At 40.1% G+C, this 21,891-nt stretch overlaps 1 protein-coding gene across 6 annotated transcripts in view; it reads right to left on the bottom strand.

Moving 5' to 3' along the window:
* LOC134320706 (1-phosphatidylinositol 4,5-bisphosphate phosphodiesterase beta-4-like) overlaps nt 1-21,891 on the bottom strand; it is a 114,885-nt gene that overhangs the window by 77,070 nt on the left and 15,924 nt on the right. For all 6 annotated transcript variants that reach the window (XM_063002257.1, XM_063002259.1, XM_063002260.1 and 3 more), the window contains exon 3: nt 8,910-8,972. The gene's annotated coding sequence lies outside the window, so the exon portion shown is untranslated. The remainder of the gene's footprint in view (nt 1-8,909; nt 8,973-21,891) is intronic.

Genomic DNA, 21,891 nt, shown 5'->3' with positions numbered 1-21,891 from the left:
TGAGGGTTAAGGGCCTTGCTCAAGGGCCCAACAGCAGCAACCTGGCAGAGGTGTGGCTTGAACCAGCGACCTACTGAGTACTAGTCCAGTACCTTAACCACTAGGCTACAACGTCCTCTTTTTTTACATTGGTTGTTTCAGTTATGTTGGCCACGTCTGTTATTTTTTATTACCCCTTTTGTTTCTGGCTTTTTAGCTGCAGTATTGTTCTACCCTGGTTAGGCATCCAGTAAATTGCTCTCATGGCGCCTTAGTGGTGAAGTGTGACCCGCCCTGTTAGAGATCCATTAATGTGATCACTAAAAGTAACACAAGCCCTACAAATGTTTGTGTATTAGTTTAGGCTAAATAAGTTTGACTAGAAGAATGTATTTCATTGCAGAAATACAGATAGTTCCAGTTTTTTCGTATTTGTTACACAGATGGAAATACACAAGGTTTTGATTTAACCCAGAAGCGGATAACATGGTGAAATTGCATTGACATAATGAGCTAATTCTGCATAAAATCAGACTGACATAATGGGCTAACATCCAGTAAGCTGCTCGTGGTACTTGGCACCAGCCTGTTTGTAGGATTTTTATCAGTGTTTTACAAACGGTTGTTGTCAGCAGGTTCTCTCACTTTCTAATCAAACATACAGTTTTGTAGGCGCAGAAGAAACATCATGGCATAATTTATCGTGCTAATGGCACACTGTTTTATCATCCACTTATGATTTAAAGCTACACACTAAAGCTGCTGCTCATCTGTGATTGTTTGTGTCTGTGCATTCATGTGAAAGCGTGGGTTGGCCTGAAAAGTAAACAGCACTTTGAATTAACCAATGGAATTAAAACCTCAGCTAAGAAAGGGTTGATACAGAGGGTATTTTAAATGGGGGTGGATGGGGCATTTCTGCGATCAGCCCTGCAATCTATACAGTATTTCAAAAACATAACTACATGTGGGTGCCGTTGAAAGGTCAAAGTTACATTGTTACTCAATAATAAGTAAAGTTTTAACTTAGTGCTATACACCGATCAGGCATAACATTATGACCACCTCCTTGTTTCTACACTCACTGTCCATTTTATCAGCTCCACTTACCTTATAGGATCACTTTATAGTTCTACAATTACTGACTGTAGTCCATCTGTTTCTCTTCATGCTTTTTTATATTTTTATATATTTTTTTATATTTTTTGTATTCATATATGCAGTATATCTTCAAGAATTCTTTTATTTTTACGTTTATTTACATACTTGAGTAAGCCAGTCTAACTAGATGTAGGACTAAAGCTTTATAAGCTTTATAAAAACACTCACTGTCACTTTACTTAAAAGCCTGATTTATGGAGTGCTGCAGAGATAACTGTCTATCCAAAAGGTTTTTCAAGTTGAGTTGAGTCAAGTATTGAGTTATTTCAATTTTGGCTATCTCTAGGAAGCTTCAAGTTCGTGCCAAACAGCTTCTATTTTAAAATGATTGAGGGCACTAAGGTCATGGGAAGACTTCCAGCCTTATAATTTTATATCCTTGTCATGATCTATTCCTTGCCACAATATGATTATGTAGATGACTTTATGGCTTGGTTTTTGTCCTGTAAATGCAGTGTAAATTACCCCTTATAGACCCAGATGTGCCTTTCCAAACCATGTCCTATTAATTCAATTAGCCACAGGTGGACTCCAATTGAGTACTAGACACATCTCAAGGATAATTAAAGCAACTAGGATGTATTTGTTAACAGTGTGAAATAGTGGGTGGCGCTAGCGAGCAGCAATGGAGTAAGACGTCTTTTTTTTTTTCCGCTCCGCGATTTTGTTTTAAAATAGTTTATATCTACTTAATTTTTTATACCTTCGCATTATTGTTAATTGATTGGATAGTGTTTGGCATCTTAATATCACCACTTGTGCATGACAATGCCCCCAAAGTCTGTAAAACAGAAGCCCGTCGAGGCCCGTGGCGTGGCTGATTTGGCTGCATCCCCCGCTGGCCTCTCTGCTGAGGATTCGGAAGGCCCTGAGACCCCTCCTGCTTGGGTCAAGCCATTAATAGAGGGACAGCACAATATTTTAGCTCGACTCGTCTCTATTGAACAGGCTCTTCAGACTGTGCATGCGACTGGATGCCATGGTAGAAAATGCGGTTAAACAGGATGCCCGGCTGTCCGAGCTTGAATTAAAACTTCGTCGGACTGAGAAGCTAAATGAGTCCCTGACACTTAAACTTGAAGATTTGGAAAACAGGTCTTTTCGAAATAATATTCGGATTATCGGCGTGCCTGAAGAAGCTGAAAAAAGAAGGCAGACAGAATTTGTAACGGAATTGCTATTGCAGGTGCTTGTTAAAGATAACTTTGAATTGCCCATTGTTACCGATAGGGCTCACAGGAGTTTGCGACCTCAAACATTGTGCTATAGCAAAAGTCTAAATACGTTTATTAATAAGAGGTCTCAGTTTTTGCTTTTTTTACTTAAATCCACGACACATTAAAGAACATTAAAAGTCAAGGGGTCTTGATACTTTCTAAATCAACAGTAGCTCCCGTGTTCACCATCATCTTACTCTGTTTATTGCTAAGCAACTGGGCAGAAATGTGTGTTAATTTAAATGATCCGGGGGAAAAAAATCATTAAACTTCACACTCACAGCCTCAAGATTTACCAGTCCAGGTTTGCCCAAACATGGTCACGACTCAGGAGACAGGTTGCAAGGACAACTGGCAGAGCCGGAGAGAAGCTATAACTGAGGAAACAGTCCAGCAGAAAGGCTTCCAGCTGAGCAAATTAATTTTGGGAGAAATGCTGAGGATTAGGGGATCTTAAGCTAGACTGCAATATGTGAAGTGAATATTACTGTGGTACAAGTACAAACCCCATGTCCAGAAAGGTTGGGATGCTTGGTAAAATACAGTAAAAAGAAGAATCTGTGTTTTGTTAAATCTGTTGAAACTTTAATTGACAAAAGTAGAAAGAAAAGACTTCCAATGTTTTCAGTGATATAAATTTTTATTTAATTGTAAATATAAAACACATTCAGAATTGCCGTATGCATCTTATCACCTACACTTTGACGAGTGCAGTGCAGCTCAGCACTGTGTACGGAGAGACACGCCCTGACAGCACTCTTTTCTCATCTCTGTGCAGGCGCCATCAATCAGCCCACAGAGGTCGTAATTGCATTCGTTATGAGAGAGAGACCCTATCCGGCTTAATCCCACCCATATCTGAACAACAGGCCAATCGTTGTTCATGCGTTGTTCATGTGGCCGCTCAGCCTCAGCCGGCAAGGCAGAGCTGAGATTCGATACAATGTATTCGAGATCCCAGCTCTGGTTCCAGCATGTGTTTTTACTGCTGCGCCACCTGAGCGGCCACGTTTTAATATGTTAAACCAACTAACTAAACTAACTACAACATAAATCATCAAATTGTATTTAAAGTAGGGCTGTCGAAGTTAACGCGATAATAACGCATTAACGCAATCTCAATTTAACGCGATTATAAAAATTAGTGCCGTTAACGCAAATTCTAGTTCATGTTGAGACTTGACTGGTAGAACCAACGTTTTAATGTCGGACTTGCCACCGTTTTTTATTTGCGGTTTGTTATCATAATGTTACCGAGCGTGGTAGTGTCGTAGTAATGCACTTGCATAATAAAGAAGCTGCCAGTCCTCCATTCACGTAACGCTAGGACGGACACTTAAAAATCCTCCTTTTGGAGTGAACTGGTTTCATTTTTGATCAATATTATTTACCATTGGCTCAGGTACATGTCGAAACAAATGCTTTGTATTTCATTGGTTTAACAGCCTCATTTGACTCCTTATAGAGCTACCACTGGCCAATCGGAGAAGGTCCGCCCTCTAAATGCTAGTCTGTGATTGGGTGGTTGAATTTCGCCCGCCCTCTCTGTTTTGTAAACACCGCGCTACCTGAGTCAATCACTCAGCTCTCATGATCAGGAACGCGGTGAAAATGCCAAAAAGTAAACTTTTGAGGCAGCGATGAACGGACCTAAATATGAAAAGACACAACATTTAGTGAGTAAAACAGTCATTTGTTATATAATTCTTGCTTAAATTGGTCAAAAACTGTTATATGGGTTCTGGATTCATTCTGTGTGTTGCAGTAGCATGTCCCCCTGTTCCTAATAAGATGTCCGGCTTTTTGGGGTGTAATGAATTTTTTTTGTTACTATGAATCTGGCCACCCTAGTCTAAACACACTCAGTTCGTGTAGAAACGTCCATTAAACCACTGGATAGTATTACTGCCTAGTATGTGAGTGAATAAAACAGTTTTCTCTTGTCCCAGCAGTTTTTAACATCAGTACATTTAGCATAAAATGTGTTCACCATTGTAATTGTAACATTTCACTTAAAAATCCTTGTTTTCTATAACATTTACACAGATTTTTTTTAATGCGATTAATCGCGATTAACTATATGAAATTCTGAGATTAATCGCGATTAAAAATTTTAATCGTTTGACAGCCCTAATTTAAAGTAAAAAAAAAAAACTAGGATTAAGGTTAAACACTTTAAAAGGTAAAAGTACAAGACTGTGTATTTACACCAGTTTTTTTATAAGATATAAAATTATACCTACAAAAACATACATCCTGTTATTTATTGCAAATCAGTTTTCCACAAACCAAAAACCCCATATTTTTTATATAAATATAAATTAATAACGTAATTAATTAATAGTTTCTCTGTCCCTTTTTTATAGAATTGTTTTTGTAAATCTAGTTTTTATATAATATTGTTTTAGTGCCGTACCTAATTTTCTTTATTTTAGCCAAAATTAATAATCTAATTGACTAGTGACTAGTTCTTTCCTCTCTAGCTTAAGAAACAAACGTTGTTTGTGTTTTGAATTTGGTGGATTCAATTTGAATTTGGTGGCTAGAAGTGTAGCACTGTGCTTGGACTTTAGCAATAAGAGCACTTTTCTGAACCTTTAAGAAACAGTAGTGCTGCAAGTAGTGGGTGCACAGCTCCAGGGTCTGGGGATCCATGTTTAATGCTCACCTTTGGTCACTTTCTGATTATAACCAAAACGTCCTGTACTCACTACATAAACAAACTAAAAAGGGAATAAAACAATTTCACAAACCCCAGTGTGACACAAACCAAGGGAAAATGGCATAATATCTAATCTCTAATAATATGTACCTAAAAGGAATACTTAACCAAAATATATCTTCAGTTGCCCTAACCTCTGCAGATAAAGCAATAGGAGAAGCATATTTTCTAATTCCCTGAAATAGAACACTGCCTTATACAGAGGAAGGAAAGCCGAGGGCAGCAGAGGTTGAATAATTTCCCAGACTGACCATAAAGCCATGTGACGCACAATCACATATTTGGCCAAAACACAGCCTGAATAAGGATTACATAAGATTCTCCAACAGGTGAAACACACTAGTAACTCTGGCTGTGTTTAAAACGTAAAGCTTGCCTTTTCAGGAAAGGACCTGCATAATTAGCCAAGGTCATCTGAAGGTGAACTACCAAATAGGGAGCATCTCTTCAGAAAAAAAATCAAGACATAATTTCACAGAGCATAGAAGGATTTTTGTTGATTTTCAAAATAAAAAGGCAAAAGTGATTGGACTGTGCTGTGATCCTATTTTAATTGATTGGCTACCCCCTCTTTTTCCCTTTTATCCTATTAGACAGAGAAAACCTTTCTTGACAAACACACAGATGTTGCTCGGCTCCGACACCGTCCATCTCCATGGCAACCCTTTTCCGGGGGACTGCTGGGCCGTAATAGCTTACCGCACTGTGGCATCAACGCACCATGACTTACTCCACTCGTCTCCTGGCAGCACTTGAAGGCCCAAATGAAATCCCGGCACATCCCATGCTTATTCACTCTCCTGAAGTAATGAAACATGGTGGCTTTCCCAGAAGCTACAACGTTATGTCTGTGTAAAACAATCCAGCTCTTATATATATAGTAAACACAGCTGGAAATGATACAGTAAGACCTTGTATAGGACTCAGTCAATAAAGTCAATAGCAGTTTCAACATCAGCTACACAATTATGTCCATTAATCTGGTCAGTTCTTGCTAATTCATGTAAAAACAGGAGCTAAATAAAACATGCATGATGTATAAATGTGCGTACATTGTATTTTGAATGAGATCTTTAATTTTAATGCATTTATAATATTATATTTACCCTCAATGAGCACTTTACCAGTTACACCTACCCAGCAAGTACAATCATTGATTATTTTATAAGCTCCACCCACCATACAGATTAACTTTGTGGATATACAATTACTGATTGTAACCCATCTGTTGCTCTGTACATGTTGTCACCCCCCTCTTTTTTTTCCAATTAGCCAAGTGAAAGGACCCCTGGACCCATAGGACCCTATTGACCAGATGTTGTTTGGATTGGATTGAAAAGAAGCGGCTGGCGACTGCACACATCAGTGGGGTGTGTGTTAGGTACCCTCCGCGGCCAGGATGGTTGAGAAATATAACCAGGGTAACTGGATACGACTGGATTGGGACAAACAGGGAAAACTGTAAGCCAAGGCTGCTCAGGTGGCACAGCGGTAAAAATACATGCTAGCACACCAGAGCTGGGATCTCAAATATATCGTATCGAGTCTCGGCTCTGCATGCCGGCTGGACTTAGCAGCCACACAAACAACGATTGGCCTAAAATATGCTAAAAGTCGGGGGAAAAAGGGGAGAAAATGCATAAAGAAAAAAAAAATATATCAAAAAATAACTGTAAGCCAAGACCCATATATGTTGGATCCCCCTTTTATACCCAGTCATGATACCCTCATCTGTTACCAGTTTACCTGGTTATTGTTGAACATTTCAAAGGATGGAAATTAAAAAAATTCAATAAGCATTTCACTCTTATTTATTTTGCCTTGTTTTTTGAATGTGCTGCAGGCATCACATTTAAATGAGTTTATACTTACAAAATGCAATCAGGTTGTTCAGTGAAAACATTGGAAATGATTTCGTTGTACTTCTGTCAGTTAAATAAGGGTTCAGTAGAATGAAGAAATTACAGACTCTTATTTTCATTGCATTTTAAAAAGTCCCGGCAATTCTCAAAATGAGGTTTGTGCAATTATTTTAAAAGAACGTAAAAGAAAAGTCCCTGTCTGCGTTTTAAAATGGTATCATTATACTGAAGTACACAAAATGATATTGTACTACTTCTAAACTGGCTGAGTAAATGTGATCATGATTTTGATGTTAAGCAAAATAATTGAGTTTTTATTTTAGCCTGTATAATGTAGCCCTACAGTAGAGCTGAGCGGTATGACCAAAATTTGTATCACAGTATTGTTTTAAGATTCTGATGGTTCATGGTATATCAGTATGTTTTTTTTGTATAACTGGGAAATTTTATATGCCTGTGGCTTATTCTACTGGCATAGCATATAATAGTTTTCATTTCAGTATGTATATAATGAAGGTTTTGAGTACTATAAGGTTTGCTTGGCCCCACAAAATGACTATATTAATACATATATAAATACAATTGTTATTGTTTATTTAATATTTAGTATTGTACAATTACCCTTAGCTCTCCCTTTAACAAATAAAATGACGTTTGCAAACTCCACTGTACAACTTGACCACAGGTCTGTTGTAGAAAAGTGGACGACTTTAAATATCTCCGCTTCCAGTTCGCTTATAATTAGGGCTGGCACCGATCCGATACTCTCCAATATTGGCCTAAATCACTGGATCGGATATCAAAAGGAAAAAAACATGTAATCTGATCTAATCTGTTGCTTAATGTAAATAACACTTAATGTAAATAACACTTAATGTATATAAGGCCATTCAGAAATGAAAACACACTGATCTACTTAAACATTTAGAATTTTAAAATATCATCTACTACTGCCACAACTAAAAACTCTGTTTTATGGTGTGTCATCCAAAGAGTCTACAATTGGAAGATGTGGATGTCAATCAAACGCGATGGACCAATTAGAATTGATGCAGTGTTTGGTTGAGTTTAACCATGGTGTATTGAGACATGTATTATTACTGCTTAGTTGTTTGAGAGGAGAAATGATTGGTATCGGTATCGGCAGATACTCAATTTGCAGTATCGGTATCAGACATAAAAAAGTGGTATCAAGCCAGCCCTACTTATAACGTTGGTTTAGCAACTGACCTGAAGTGTTTTTGCCCCGGTAAGACCTGGAATCTACTGTTTTAATTATTGCTCTGAAAGCTTCTTTCTCGACTGTCTATTAAGGAATCGTGTCCTTGCATATGTGGATTGTTACTGCGTTCGTAATGTCGTTGTTTGCAACAGCCGTGGCTCGACAAACTGTACAGTGTACAGTGTTTTAGTCTGTTCTAAACTGCCGACCAAACCAAAACTGATGATACTTAAAATAAACCTAAAGCCTGGACATACAACACCAATTCACGCAGGACACATTTATCAGCATTTATTCAGTAATGCACCACTGATCATGCGTTCTTGCTTTCAGTTTTAGCATGCTTTACATGATCGGCAGTTAGATAAGATTCCTTTACTGATCCCCATAGGGGAAATTCGAGTGTTACAGCAGCTCCAGTACAGTGTAAGTACAGTAAATAGAGTACAAAAAATAGAGTACAATAAAATAAAAAAAATAAAATTATAAAAAAAATATTAGCTATATATTTTTTTATTACTATCATACATCGATATGGTAATTACAATATAATAAAACACTATATAATAAATAATGTATAATGAAACATCCAGTCCAGTGATGGGGAAAGGGGGGGGGCATGAGTTATTGTATGGGAGGGGGGATGTGGGGGGAGCTGGCTCGTCAGTGTGAGGACGTCCTGTGTATTCTGTGTAGTTATTTGGGATGTGGAAATCTATTAGGTAGCAAACAAAGATCTGACCTACCAGACAGAAGTTAGAGCTGCGTCAGGGACGTCTAGGTGACTTGTGACAGCAGTAGATAGTTTTCTGCAACACAGAGACAAAAACAATTACTAAGTAAGTTATCAAAATAATTAAAGTTAATTTATTTATTTATTAAAATTTTAACGTTGTGTTTTACACACTTTGGTTACATTCATGACAGAAACTGTAGTTATTCGTTACATAAGATTCATCAGTTCACAAGTTTAATGTCAAACACAGTCATGGACAATTCTGTATCTCCAATTCACCTCACATGCATGTCTTTGGACTGTGGGAGGAAACCGAAGCTTCTGGAAAAAACCCATGCAACCAAGGGGAGAACATGTAAACTCCACACAGAACGCCCCACCCATGGATCGAACCCAGGACCTTTTTGCTGTGCGGCGACAGTGCTACCCACCGAGACACCGTGCCACCCTATTAAGATTTTAACGTCATGTTTTACACACTTTGGTTACATTCATTACAGGACAGATAGTTACTGGTTACACAAGATTCATCAGTTAAAGTTTTTAATATCAAACAGTCATGAATTGTAAATAAGTCATTGTAAATAAGAACTTCTTAATGTCTTGCCTGGTTAAATAAAGGTAAATAAATAAATGAAGTTATACATTTTTGTGCTGTCACCCACTGTAGGACTGTAAAATTGTGATTTTGACTGTAGGTCAGTTTGAATGTGACATCTACTGTCTAGTTGAGGTGTCTGCACTAGTGGTGGCGTATTCACAGAGTTCATAGCGTGTCTTTACATCTGCGGTATGGCCAGTGAATGTACGCGTATCAGAGGGGGCATGATATTCTCAGTTCTTCTCGACCAGAGTGGGGGTGGTACAAGCGGCTATAGAATTGCAAGATAGGTCAGTTTGAATGTGTCTTGCCGACTACTACTACTAGTGCTGACAAGTTTCACAGATTAATTTGGACAGAATATCTGAAGTGAAAGCATGTTGGATGCTTGGAAGATGGAGCTTTGGGTTTGTAAAATCAAATAATGCTAATCAAATAATAAAATCTATTAAAAATGTAGCTGGAAGGGCCGCTCAGGTGGCGCAGCAGTAAAAACACACACTGGAACTAGAGCTGGGATCTCAAATACATCGTATCGAATCTCAGCTCTGCCTGCCGGCTTGGCTGAGCAACCACATGAACAACGATTGGCCTGTTGTTCAGATAGGGGTGCGATTAAGCCGGATAGGGTCTCTCTCTCACAACTAATGCAATTACGACTGATTGATGGCACCTGCACAGAGATGAGAAAAGAGTGCTCTCAGGGTGTGTCTCTCCGTACACAGTGCTGAGCTGCACTGCACTCGTCAAAGTGTAGGTGACAAGATGCATATGGCATGCTGCCCACGTGTCGGAGGGGGCGTGGGTTAGCTTCGTTCTCCTCAATCAGAGTAGGGATCGGCATTGGTGGAGAGGAAGAATGATGCAATCAGGCAATTGGATGCGCTAAAAAGGGAGAAAAAGGGGGGTAAATGTAGCTGGAATGATGTGAGTAAATCAGGATGTAATCATTTATGAGTTGCCGACACAAGTACACGTTAGGAATGCGATGCTTCTCACTGAACCATGGTCATCACTACAGGGAATTGTGTTCAGAGTTTTATCCTTCATTCTGAGCATTTATCTTTCATACGGCATCAGAAAATACTTTAACTTTAGGTTACAAAATGGATGAACCTCATCTCATATTAATAATGAATCTACCTGACAAAGGTTTCACTTCAAAACAGAAGTCGCGCCATGAAGCCAAATATATTCAGAGTTCATTTATTAGAGCTGTGTATATTTTATTCATGATGCTCTGTCTTAAATACGTAAAAGACTAAGCCGGCTGAGTGTTTCAACAGGCACAACTGGTTGTCCCTGATTGACAGACTTCTAATGGGATGGATTGCCTCTAATATTGTGATCTACTGTCCAGTCGAGGTGTCTGCACTAGTGGAGGCGTATTTACAGAGTTCATAGCGTGTCTTTACATCTGCGGTACGGCTCCCGGGGAGACTCCGTCACTGGCAGGTAAAAAGATGCGGCCAGTGACTGTATGCATGTCAGAGGGGGCATGATATTCTCAGTGTTTCTTGACCAGCAAGGTACAGATACAAGCGGCTATAGAATTGCAAGATGGGATTAAGCAATGACGAAACTGGAAGAAATATTGAGAAAATGCAACACATATACTGATCAGCCATAACATTAAAACCACCTTCTTGTTTCTACACTCACTGTTCATTTTATCAGCTCCACTTACCATATAGAAGCATTTTGTAGCTCTACAATTACTGTACTGTAGACTGTAGTCCATCTGTTTCTCTACATACCTTTTTAACCTCCTTTCACCCTATTCTTCGATGGTCAGGACCCCCACAGGACCACTACAGAGCAGGTATTATTTAGGTGGTGGATCATTCTCAGCACTGCAGTGACACTGACATGGTGGTGGTGTGTTAGTGTGTGTTGTGCTGGTATGAGTGGATCAGACACAGCAGCACTGCTGGAGTTTTTAAATACCATGTCCACTCACTGTCCACTCTATTAGACACTCCTACCTAGTTGGTCCACCTTGTAGATGTAAAGTCAGAGACGATCGCTCATCTATTGCTGCTGTTCGAGTTAGTCATCTTCTAGACCTTCATCAGTGGTCACAGGATGCTGCCCACGGGGAGCTGTTGGCTGGATATTTTTGGTTGGTGGACTATTCTCAGTCCAGCAGTGAAAGTAAGGTGTTTTAAAACTCCATCAGCATTGCTGTGTCTGATCCACTCAAACCAGCACAACACACACTAACACACCACCACCATGTCAGTGTCACTGCAGTGCTGAGAATGATCCACCACCTAAATAATACCTGCTCTGTAGTGGTCCTGTGTGGGTCCTGACCAATGAAGAACAGCATGAAAGGGGGCTAACAAAGCATGCAGAGAAACAGATGGACTACAGTCAGTAATTGTAGAACTACAAAGTGCTTCTATATGGTAAGTGGAGCTGATAAAATGGACAGTGAGTGTAGAAACAAGAAAATGGTTTTAATGTTGTGGCTGATCGGTGTATATATGTAATATATCCAAGTATGAACAGATAGAGGATGGATGGATGGATGGTTAGTTGAAAAAAGGCATTGTGTGTTCCAATTAATCCCAATTCATGGGAGCAAAAGGCTTCTGCTTCTAGCTCTATAAATAACCCCTAAAACACTGTTACACAAGTCAATTAAAACTCAGACTGTTTTGTAGCCCACTCTTACAAATATAGCTCTTTAAACAAAGAATTAGGAGTGATGTGTATCAGATGACAAGTGCTATAAAACACTTAGTACACACAAAATACTTAGTGCGACTAAAAGCCATGTAAAATCAAGAGAACTGCTCAGCAAAATCGGGCAAAGTGATCTGAGAAATGAGAAAAAGGGCATCAGGGAATGTGCCCAGCAGATTTATAAAAACTTTTATAACTATACCGATCAGGCATAACATTATGACCTTGTTTCTACACTCACTGTCCATTTTGTCAGCTCCACTTACCATATAGAAGTACTTTGTAGTTCTACAATTACTGACTGTAGTCCATTTGTTTCTCTGCATGCTTTGTTAGCCCCCTATCATGCTGTTCTTCAATGGTCAGGACCCCCACAGGGCCACTACAGAGTAGATATTATTTAGGTGGTGGATCATTCTCAGCACTGCAGTGACACTGACATGGTGGTGGTGTGTTAGTGTGTGTTGTGATGGTATGAGTGGATCAGACACAGCAGCGCTGCTGCAGTTTTTAAACACCTCACTGTCACTGCTGGACTGAGAATAGTCCACCAACCAAAAATATCCAGCCAACAGCATCCCATAGGCAGCGTCCTGTGACCGCTGATGAAGGTCTAGAAGATGACCAACTCAAACAGCAGCAATAGATGAGCGATCATCTCTGACTTTACATCTACAAGGTGGACCAACTAGGTAGGAGTGTCTAATAGAGTGGACAGTGAGTGGACACGGTATTTAAAAACTCCAGCAGCGCTGCTGTGTCTGATCCACTCATACCAGCACAACACACACTAACACACCACCACCATGTCAGTGTCACTGCAGTGCTGAGAATGATCCACCACCTAAATAATACCTACTCTGTGGTGGTCCTGTGGGGGTCCTGACCATTGAAGAACAGGGTAAAAGCAGGCAGTGTAGAGAAAAAGGTGTGTAGAGAAACAGATGGACTACAGTCAGTAATTGTAGAACTACAGAGTGCTTCTATATGGTAAGTGGAGCTGATAAAATGAACAGTGTGTGTAGAAACAAGGAGGTGGTTTTAATGTTATGGCTGATCGGTGTATATTATCTAGTGTATTTATGTAATTCCATTGGCTGATTTCCTTGTTGCCTGTTGAAATATTGTTGGAAGTTCTGATGAGGGTACCTTGGGTTTTGCTCCAATAATTCACCTCAGGGGTCCAAAACAATTAGCACTCGTCCTCAATCCCATGTCATGACAGCAGACAAGGTGAATGTAAGGAAAGAGGGAAATGTTCATCTCTGAAGCATCATCTATTTCCTGATGATTGGGAAGGATACCAACAGCTTTTGAGAGCATGGATGGGTTGCATGTTGCCCAGACAGCATGTTAAAGAATGTAAAAAGCACCGCCATTATGTTAGACAATTAGCATAAAGTAGCGTGTAGATCTGTACAGCTCTCCACAGGCCTGCGTCACCGCCCGTCCCCTGTGCAGCAGAAATGAGGTCTGCTTCTCGCTCTCTAATTCTGCGTCAGTGCCATCTCCAATCTCACTAGACCGCACACCTCCAACTCCCCCACTGTCTAATTAGCAGATTCCATTAAGTGGGAGCTTGGTGTCCAGGACTAGTTTTAGAGGTTTCTGCTCATGCATGGTAGAGGGAACTTAAACGTGACAAAGCTTCATTAAAATAGAGAAAGAAAGTGTAAAATGTGTGCAGCTTGCGTTTTAAACCTTTTACAACAGCAGATGAAACACAATTTATGATTTTCATAAATTGTGTTTATGAAAATCACACACACACACACACATGCAATTTCTCACAACTGTGTCACCTTTGTCACAAGATCTACCAGATACCAACATGGGAGGGTAAGTGGCTAACACTTGCTTTCTCTAAAACACGAATTCAACAACTGGATGTGGATCGACTTACAGGAAAAAGTATACAAACAGCCCTATTCTCTACACATAGTGCCTGAGGTACACTATATTGCCAAAAGTCTTCACTCACCCATCAAAATCATTGAATTCAGGTGTTCCAGTCACTTCCATGGCCACTGTGTATAAAACCAAGCACCTAGGCATGCAGACTGCTTCTACAAACATTTGTGAAAAAATGGGTCACGCTCAGGAGCTCAGTGAATTCCATCATGGTACCATGATAGGATGCCACCTGTGCAAGTCCAGTCGGGAAATTTTCTCACTACTAAATATTCCACAGTCGACTGTCAGTGGTAATATAACAAAGTGGACGCGATTGGAAATGACAGCAACTCAGCCACCAAGCGGTCGCTACGTAAAATGACTGAGCGTGGTCAGCGGATGCTGAGGCGCATAGTGTGCAGAGGTCGCCAACTTTCTGCAGAGTCAATCACTACAGACCTCCAAAGTTCATGTGGCCTTCAGATTAGCTCAAGAACAGTGCGTAGAGAGCTTGATGGAATGGGTTTCCACGGCCGAGCAGCTGCATCCAAGCCTTACATCACCAAGCACAATACAAAGCGTCGGATGCAGTGGTGTAAAGCACGCCACCACTGGACTCTAGAGCAGCGGAGACGTGTTCTCTGGAGTGACGAATCACGCTTCTCTGTCTGGCAATCCGATGGACGAGTCTGGGTTTGGCGGTTGCCAGGAGAACGGTACTTGTCTGACTGCATTGTGCCAAGTGTAAAGTTTGGTGGAGGGGGGATTATGGTGTGGGGTTGATTTTCAGGAGTTGGGTTCGGCCCCTTAGTTCCAGTGAAAGGAACTCTTAATGCTTCAGTATACCAGGAGATTTTGGACAATTTCATGCTCCCAACTTTGTGGGAACAGTTTGGGGATGGCCCCTTCCTGTTCCAACATGACTGCGCACCAGTGCACAAAGCAAGGTCCATAAAAACATGGATGAGTGAGTTTGGTGTGGAAGAACTTGACTGGCCTGCAAAGAGTCCTGACCTCAACCCGATAGAACACCTTTGGGATGAATTAGAGCAAGGACTGCAAGCCAGGCCTTCTCGTCCAATATGAAACCGGTCCGTGGTGCAAAAAAGGTTGGGAAACGCTGCTCTATCAGACTCAGATTTGGTACATTAATTCAAAGTTCAAAAGCAAGAGGAAAGGAGACAAACAAGCTGCTTCTGGAGTTCAAAGCAGGTGGTAATACATAAAACATATACTGAAACTTTCAGGTGAAATAAAGACATTTGGAATAGAAAGGCATTATGCATTGTTGTCATACATACATCTATTTCTGAAGTATTTTGTGTATTTAATTAGTGTTACAAGTTTTTGGGGTTGAGATTCAGGCTGTCAACTTGAATAGGTTTAGGCAGGTACAAAAAAATGTAACTGTCCAGAGGGGCGGCACGGTGGCTCAGTGGGTAGCACTGTTGTCTCACAGCGAGAAGGTCCTGGGTTTGATTCCTAGATGGAGCGGTCCGGGTCCTTTCTGTGTGGAGTTTGCATGTTCTCACCGTGTCTGTGTGGGTTTCCTCCAGAAGCTCCGGTTTCCTCCCACAGTCCGAAGACGTGCAAATGAGGTGAATTGGAGACACTAAATTGTCCATGACTGTGTTTGACATTAAAGACTGATGGCGCCCAGGTGGAGCAGTGGGATATTCCGCTTGCACACCAACACGCCATCTTGCGGGCATAATTGGCAGTGCCTGCAGCTAATTGGCCACCGTATCTGTAGGTTGGGGGCCGGACTATGGGGTGGGTGGGTGGGTCATCATACACTGTGTAAGGACCCTGATTGGCGGAAGAGACGCCTGTGAAGAGTGCATTAGAAAATGCATAAAAAAAAGACTGATAAATCTTGTGTAACCAGTACCTGCCATGTCATGACTGTAACCAAAGTGTGTAAAACATGACGTTAAAATCCTAATAAAATAAACTGTCCAAAGTAAAAAAAAAGAAAGAGCCCTGTAAGCACAAAAGCATAATGAAAAAAACCAAAATCAAGTAAATACAATGGGTAAGACCACAGACTAGCACTGATGGAGAAGATGTTGAAGTGGTGAACAGCTTGTATTATGAGACACATTATGAGAATTGAGAGAAACCAATTTATTAAAAAAGACAAATATGATTGAAATCGATGAAGGTAAAATAGAAAGAAGATGACCAACAACAAGATGGATGGATACAATTAGAGAAGGAATAAACGAGCCATTAAGAAGTCTAAAGACCCAAACAGAAGACAGGATGTTCCGGAGAAGCATCATTTATATGGTCACAAGGAGTCAGAATCAACGTGACAGCACTGTGTGGAGATCTCTAAAGCCTTCAATTTTAAAATTCTTTCTGCTTAATTTTCTGTCTAATTAACAAAAATATGTAAAATTTGCCAATGTGATTTTAAAAAGAAAATGTTAAAAATTGTTAAAATGTTAGGATTAATTGTGTACCTTTGAATGCCAAACTTAAACTCAAGGGCTGATCTACACTGATCAGCCATAACATTAAAACTTGTTTCTACACTCACTGTCCATTTTATCAGCTCCACTTACCATATAGAAGCACTTTGTAGTTCTACAATTACTGACTGTAGTCCATCTGTTTCTCTGTATGCTCTGTTAGCCCCCTTTAATGCTGTTCTTCAATGGTCAGGACTCTCCCAGGACCACCACAGAGTAGGTATTATTTAGGTGGTGGGTCATTCTCAGCACTGCAGTGACACTGACATGGTGGTGGTGTGTTAGTGTGTGTTGTGCTGGTATGAGTGTATAAGACACAGTAGCAATGATGGAGTTTTTAAACACCTCACTGTCACTGCTGGACTGAGAATAGTCCACCAACTGAAAATATCCAGCCAACAGGCCCCGAGTCCTGTGACCACTGATGAAGGTCTAGAAGATGACCAACTCAAACAGCAGCAATAGATGAGCGATCGTCTCTGACTTTACATCTACAAGGTGGACCAACTAGGTCTGAGTGTCTAATAGAGTGGACAGTGAGTGGACACGGTATTTAAAAACTCCAGCAGTGCTGCTGTGTCTGATCCACTCATACCAGCACAACACACACTAACACACCACCACCATGTCATTGTCACTGCATTGCTGAGAATGATCCACCACCTAAATAATACCTACTCTGTAGTGCTCCTATTGAGGTCCTGACCATTGAAGAACAGCATGAAAGGGGCTAACAAAGTATGTAGAGAAACAGATGAACTACAGTTAGTAATTGTAGAACTATAAAGTGCTTCTATATGGTAAGTGGAGCTGATAAAATGAACAGTGAGTGTAGAAACAAGGAGGTGGTTTTAATGTTATGGCTGATCAGTGTATGTTGGTATAAATACAGCAGTTAACCTGGTACAACATAAACAAAGCTTAAAACATGCAAATATGTTTATAAAACGTTATTATAGTAAAATTGTCTCATTTTTATGAAATCTCTGGTTACACAGATTCATTTCTGACAAGCTGATATCGGTTCTACCTCACAGCCACATGTGCTCGTCTTTATATAAACTAGTGTGATAGCACATTACTAAAATAGCTGAGTCTGTGAGGTGATATGTGAAAGTTCTGTCATTCCTCTGCAAAAAAATTAACAATGGGATTAGTCTACAAGTAATGTCGATCCGGTCGTGTTGATTTCTCATGTAAACATTTGGAAAGCACATCCTAGTGCCTGGTCTTAATCTCTGACATATACAGTCCAGATAAATTTCAATAGCTGCACTGCTGCTAATGGCTACCAAATGTGAAACGCTTCACTTTCCATCCCGCCACTACACCGTCATCGCAATGGTTGGCTGAATCAGATTGATTATTATTTCAGTGCATTAGATAGATAGATAGATAGATAGATAGATAGATAGATAGATAGATAGATAGATAGATAGATAGATAGATAGATAGATAGATAGATAGATAGATAGATAGATAGATAGATAGATAGATAGATAGATAGATAGATAGATACTTTATTGATCCCGAAGAAAATTAGAGTTACAACAGTTGATATGAAAACTATGCTGCTTTTATAACCAAAAAATATTAGGAGGAGACGTTTACTATTCATCTTAAACAATGAGTATAGTAAATAAACTCCTTTTGGACACACCTAATACATGTACTACAAGTGGCTGATCAGCCATGACATTAAAACCACCTCCTTGTTTCTACACTCACTGTCCATTTTATCAGCTCCGCTTACCATATAGAAGCACTTTGTAGTTCTTCAATTACTGACTGTAGTCCATCTGTTTCTTTACACACCTTTTTAGCCTGCTTTCACCCTGTTCTTCAATGATCAGGACCACCACAGAGTAGGTATTATTTAGGTGGTGGATCATTCTCAGCACTGCAGTGACACTGACATGGTGGTGGTGTGTTAGTGTGTGTTGTGCTGGTATGAGTGGATCAGACACAGCAGCGCTGCTGGAGTTTTTAAATACCATGTCCACTCACTGTCCACTCTATTAGACACTCCTATCTAGTTGGTCCACCTTGTAGATGTAAAGTCAGAGACGATCGCTCATCTATTGCTGCTGTTTGAGGTCATCTTCTAGACCTTCATCAGTGGTCACAGGACGCTGCCCATGGGGCGCTGTTGGCTGGATATTTTTGGTTGGTGGACTATTCTCCGTCCAGCAGTGACAGTGAGGTGTTTAAAAACTCCAGCAGCGCTGCTGTGTCTTATCCACTCATACCAGCACAACACACACTAACACACCACCACCATGTCAGTGTCACTGCAGTGCTGAGAATAATCCACCACCTAAATAATACCTGATCTCTGGTGGTCCTGACCATTGAAGAACAGCATGACAGGGGGCTAACAAAGCATGTAGAGAAACAGATGGACTACAGTCAGTAACTGTAGAACTACAAAGTGCTTCTGTATGGTAAGTGGAGCTGATTTCCATGGATGGCTGAGCAGCTGCATGAAAGCCTTACATCACCAAGCAGAATGTCAGGCTTCATATGGAGTGGTGTAAAGCTGGACTCTGGAGCAGTGGAAAAATGGGAAATATTTGGAGTGGTGAGTCAAACTTCTCTATTTTGCAGTCGGATAGATAAGTCCAAGTTTGGCGACTGGTAGGAGAACGTTACCTGCCTCACTGCATTGTGCCAATTGTAGTATGACACCAAAATTCTGGAAGCTGTTATAGCTGTGAGAAAAGGGGAGGGGGGACTGAAACTCTAGACTGTAGGTCTAATGTATTTGTTTAGCAATCTTTCCTTTGGGGTTTTACAGTAAAATAATTTAAAGGGTTAATTGGAATTGTTTTAGAAATAAGTGCTAACACATTTCTCTGAAGATGACCCAGTGCTTTAATTAAAGTATTGTTTTTACTGGTTTTCTACCACAGGGTATTCAGACAAGTAGATAAGGCATTGGCTTTCTAAGCTAAAGATTGTGGTTAAACAGTGATGGCTTAGTGGTTAAGACTCTGATCTATTGATCTGGTTGAGGGTTCAAATCAAACTTCTGCCCTGCAAAGCTGCCACACTGTTAAGCCCTGGACCAAGGCCTTTAGTTCGTTTTGCTCCAGTGATGCTGCATAACAATAGCCATGAGCCCAAACCCCAAATTTGCAACACAGCTGTGTATTTAACAAGAATATTGTGTTGTACATGGGCAGTCGTAGCTCAGTGGTTAAGGTAATGAACTAGTAACCAGAAGGTATTCATCCCCACCCTGACCAAGCTGCCACTTTTGGGCCCTTAAGGAAGGCTTTAACCCTCAATTGTGATAACTGTAAATCACTTTGTATAAAAAAACTTCTGTCTTTAAAACGTCTGTTAAATGTTGTAAATGTATCTAATGACTGTATAAAGATAATAAATAAAATACAATCAGTTACAACTGCTGTTCAACAAGGTATTTCCCAACAACATTAAATTTTAACTGGATATATTATAGTAACAGGCTGTGAAAAAGTAAATGGCCTTTTTTGATCGCCTCTGGTACTGCTCCAGAGAATAAAATGATCAATAAACCACTACACCTAAAAACTACAATTTACTCTTTGTCATTTGTTTACTTTAATCTTTTATTTACTGTTTACTGTGGAGAACCTGAAAATGGCAGATGGTTCACAGACTCTTTTCATCAAATATGACAGAGCTTAAATGTATCTGCCACGAAAAATGGGATAAACCGCCCAAATCCAGGCAGTCAAAGTTTGTACAGATGTACACAAGAAGACTGGCAGCTGTAATCCATGATAAAGTGGCTTTTACAAAGTATTAAATAAATATGTTTACAAATAAGAAATTTCAGTTTTTGATTTTTATTAAAATTTTTCATGCAAACTCCTCACAGAAAGGACCCTGGCTGCCCAGTCGAGGAATCAAACCCATGCCCTTCTTGCTGTGTGGTGGAAAAACTGCTTGAGGTTTATATTTTATAGTGCTGACTAAATGTAACTAGGCTGTGTTTAATCTAAATTGGCCAGTGATCACTGACTTTTCACAGGGATGTTATGAGTGTTGAATAACTTTGAACGTTTAGGCAGCTCAGGTGGCGCAGCGGTAAAAACACACACTGGAACCAGAGCTGGGATCTCAAATACATCGTATCGAATCTCAGCTCTGCCTGCCGGCTAGGCTGAGCGGCCACATGAACAACGATTGGCCTGTTGTTCAGATATGGGCGGGACTAAGCCGGAAAGGGTCTCTCTCTCATAACTAATGCAATTACTGATTACTAATGCAATGGCTGATTGATGGCGCCTGCACAAAAATGGGAAAAGAGTGCTGTCAGGGTGTGTCTCTCCGTAAACAACGCTGAGCTGCACTGTACTCATCAAAGTATAGGTGACAAGATGCATACGGCATGATGCTCATGTGTCGAAGGGGGTGTGGGTTAGCTTTGTTCTCCTCAATCAGAGCAGGGATCAGCATTGGTGGGGAGGAAGCATGATGCAATTGGGCAATTGCGCTAAAAAGGGAGAAAAAGGGGAGAAAATGCATAAACAAAAATGAAAAAAAAAAACGTTTAAATGGTGTTTTACATGTTTAGTTTTGACTCACGTTTTCTTTATATCATAGCATGTTCACCTCTGTTCAACGATCTAACCAAGAAAATAATGTTTACAAAATATTTCTTTACATTTTTTTAGTTTCTTGGGACTATACCAACATCAAACAATTATTATTTTTAACTAGTACACACAGCATTTTTAATGAGCCTCTACCAAACAGTTGCAATAATCACAAAAATGATGCAACTACCTGCTAGCTTTGACATATAGGTTAGAAAGGTTTTTGTCTTAAAACCCTCTACCAATATTTTTGAGTTTAACACATGTCAAACAAGGAGTAGATACAGCCCAAACAAGATTATTTAAATACAGCTTATTTTTACCCAAGTACAACTCGATCCGAGCGGCTCGCCGAGTGCTGAGAGATATCTAGCTTGCTAAATATCTGGATCTGAGTCACCCAACTGGCAATGAGTGCTATGTCGAACAGCCAATGAGAACGCTAGTTATGCTGTGAGGGGAAATGCAGGGGAGGAGTGCAAAAAGGTGGGTCAGGGGCATAATATAGTTTATATCAGAATACATCAGCACACACACAAGTTTTACAGTATTTCTGACCTGATCATTCTCTACAAAACATAACACCAACGTTGCATTACAAAAAATATTTATTAACCTCCAACTCACTACAGAACAATCCCTGCTGTTCACGTTGCCAAATCCACTCAAATTCATTTCTTTTTTTCTCTTTGCTTTAACGCTGCACATCAACGCAAAAACTTTGATCGCTCGCTACTTGTT

This window comes from Trichomycterus rosablanca, chromosome 9 (genome assembly GCF_030014385.1).
Source record: "Trichomycterus rosablanca isolate fTriRos1 chromosome 9, fTriRos1.hap1, whole genome shotgun sequence".
In the NCBI taxonomy this organism is placed as follows: Eukaryota; Metazoa; Chordata; class Actinopteri; order Siluriformes; family Trichomycteridae; genus Trichomycterus; species Trichomycterus rosablanca.
Note: the sequence above shows the minus strand (reverse complement) of the source record. Positions and strands in the feature narration are given on the sequence as shown.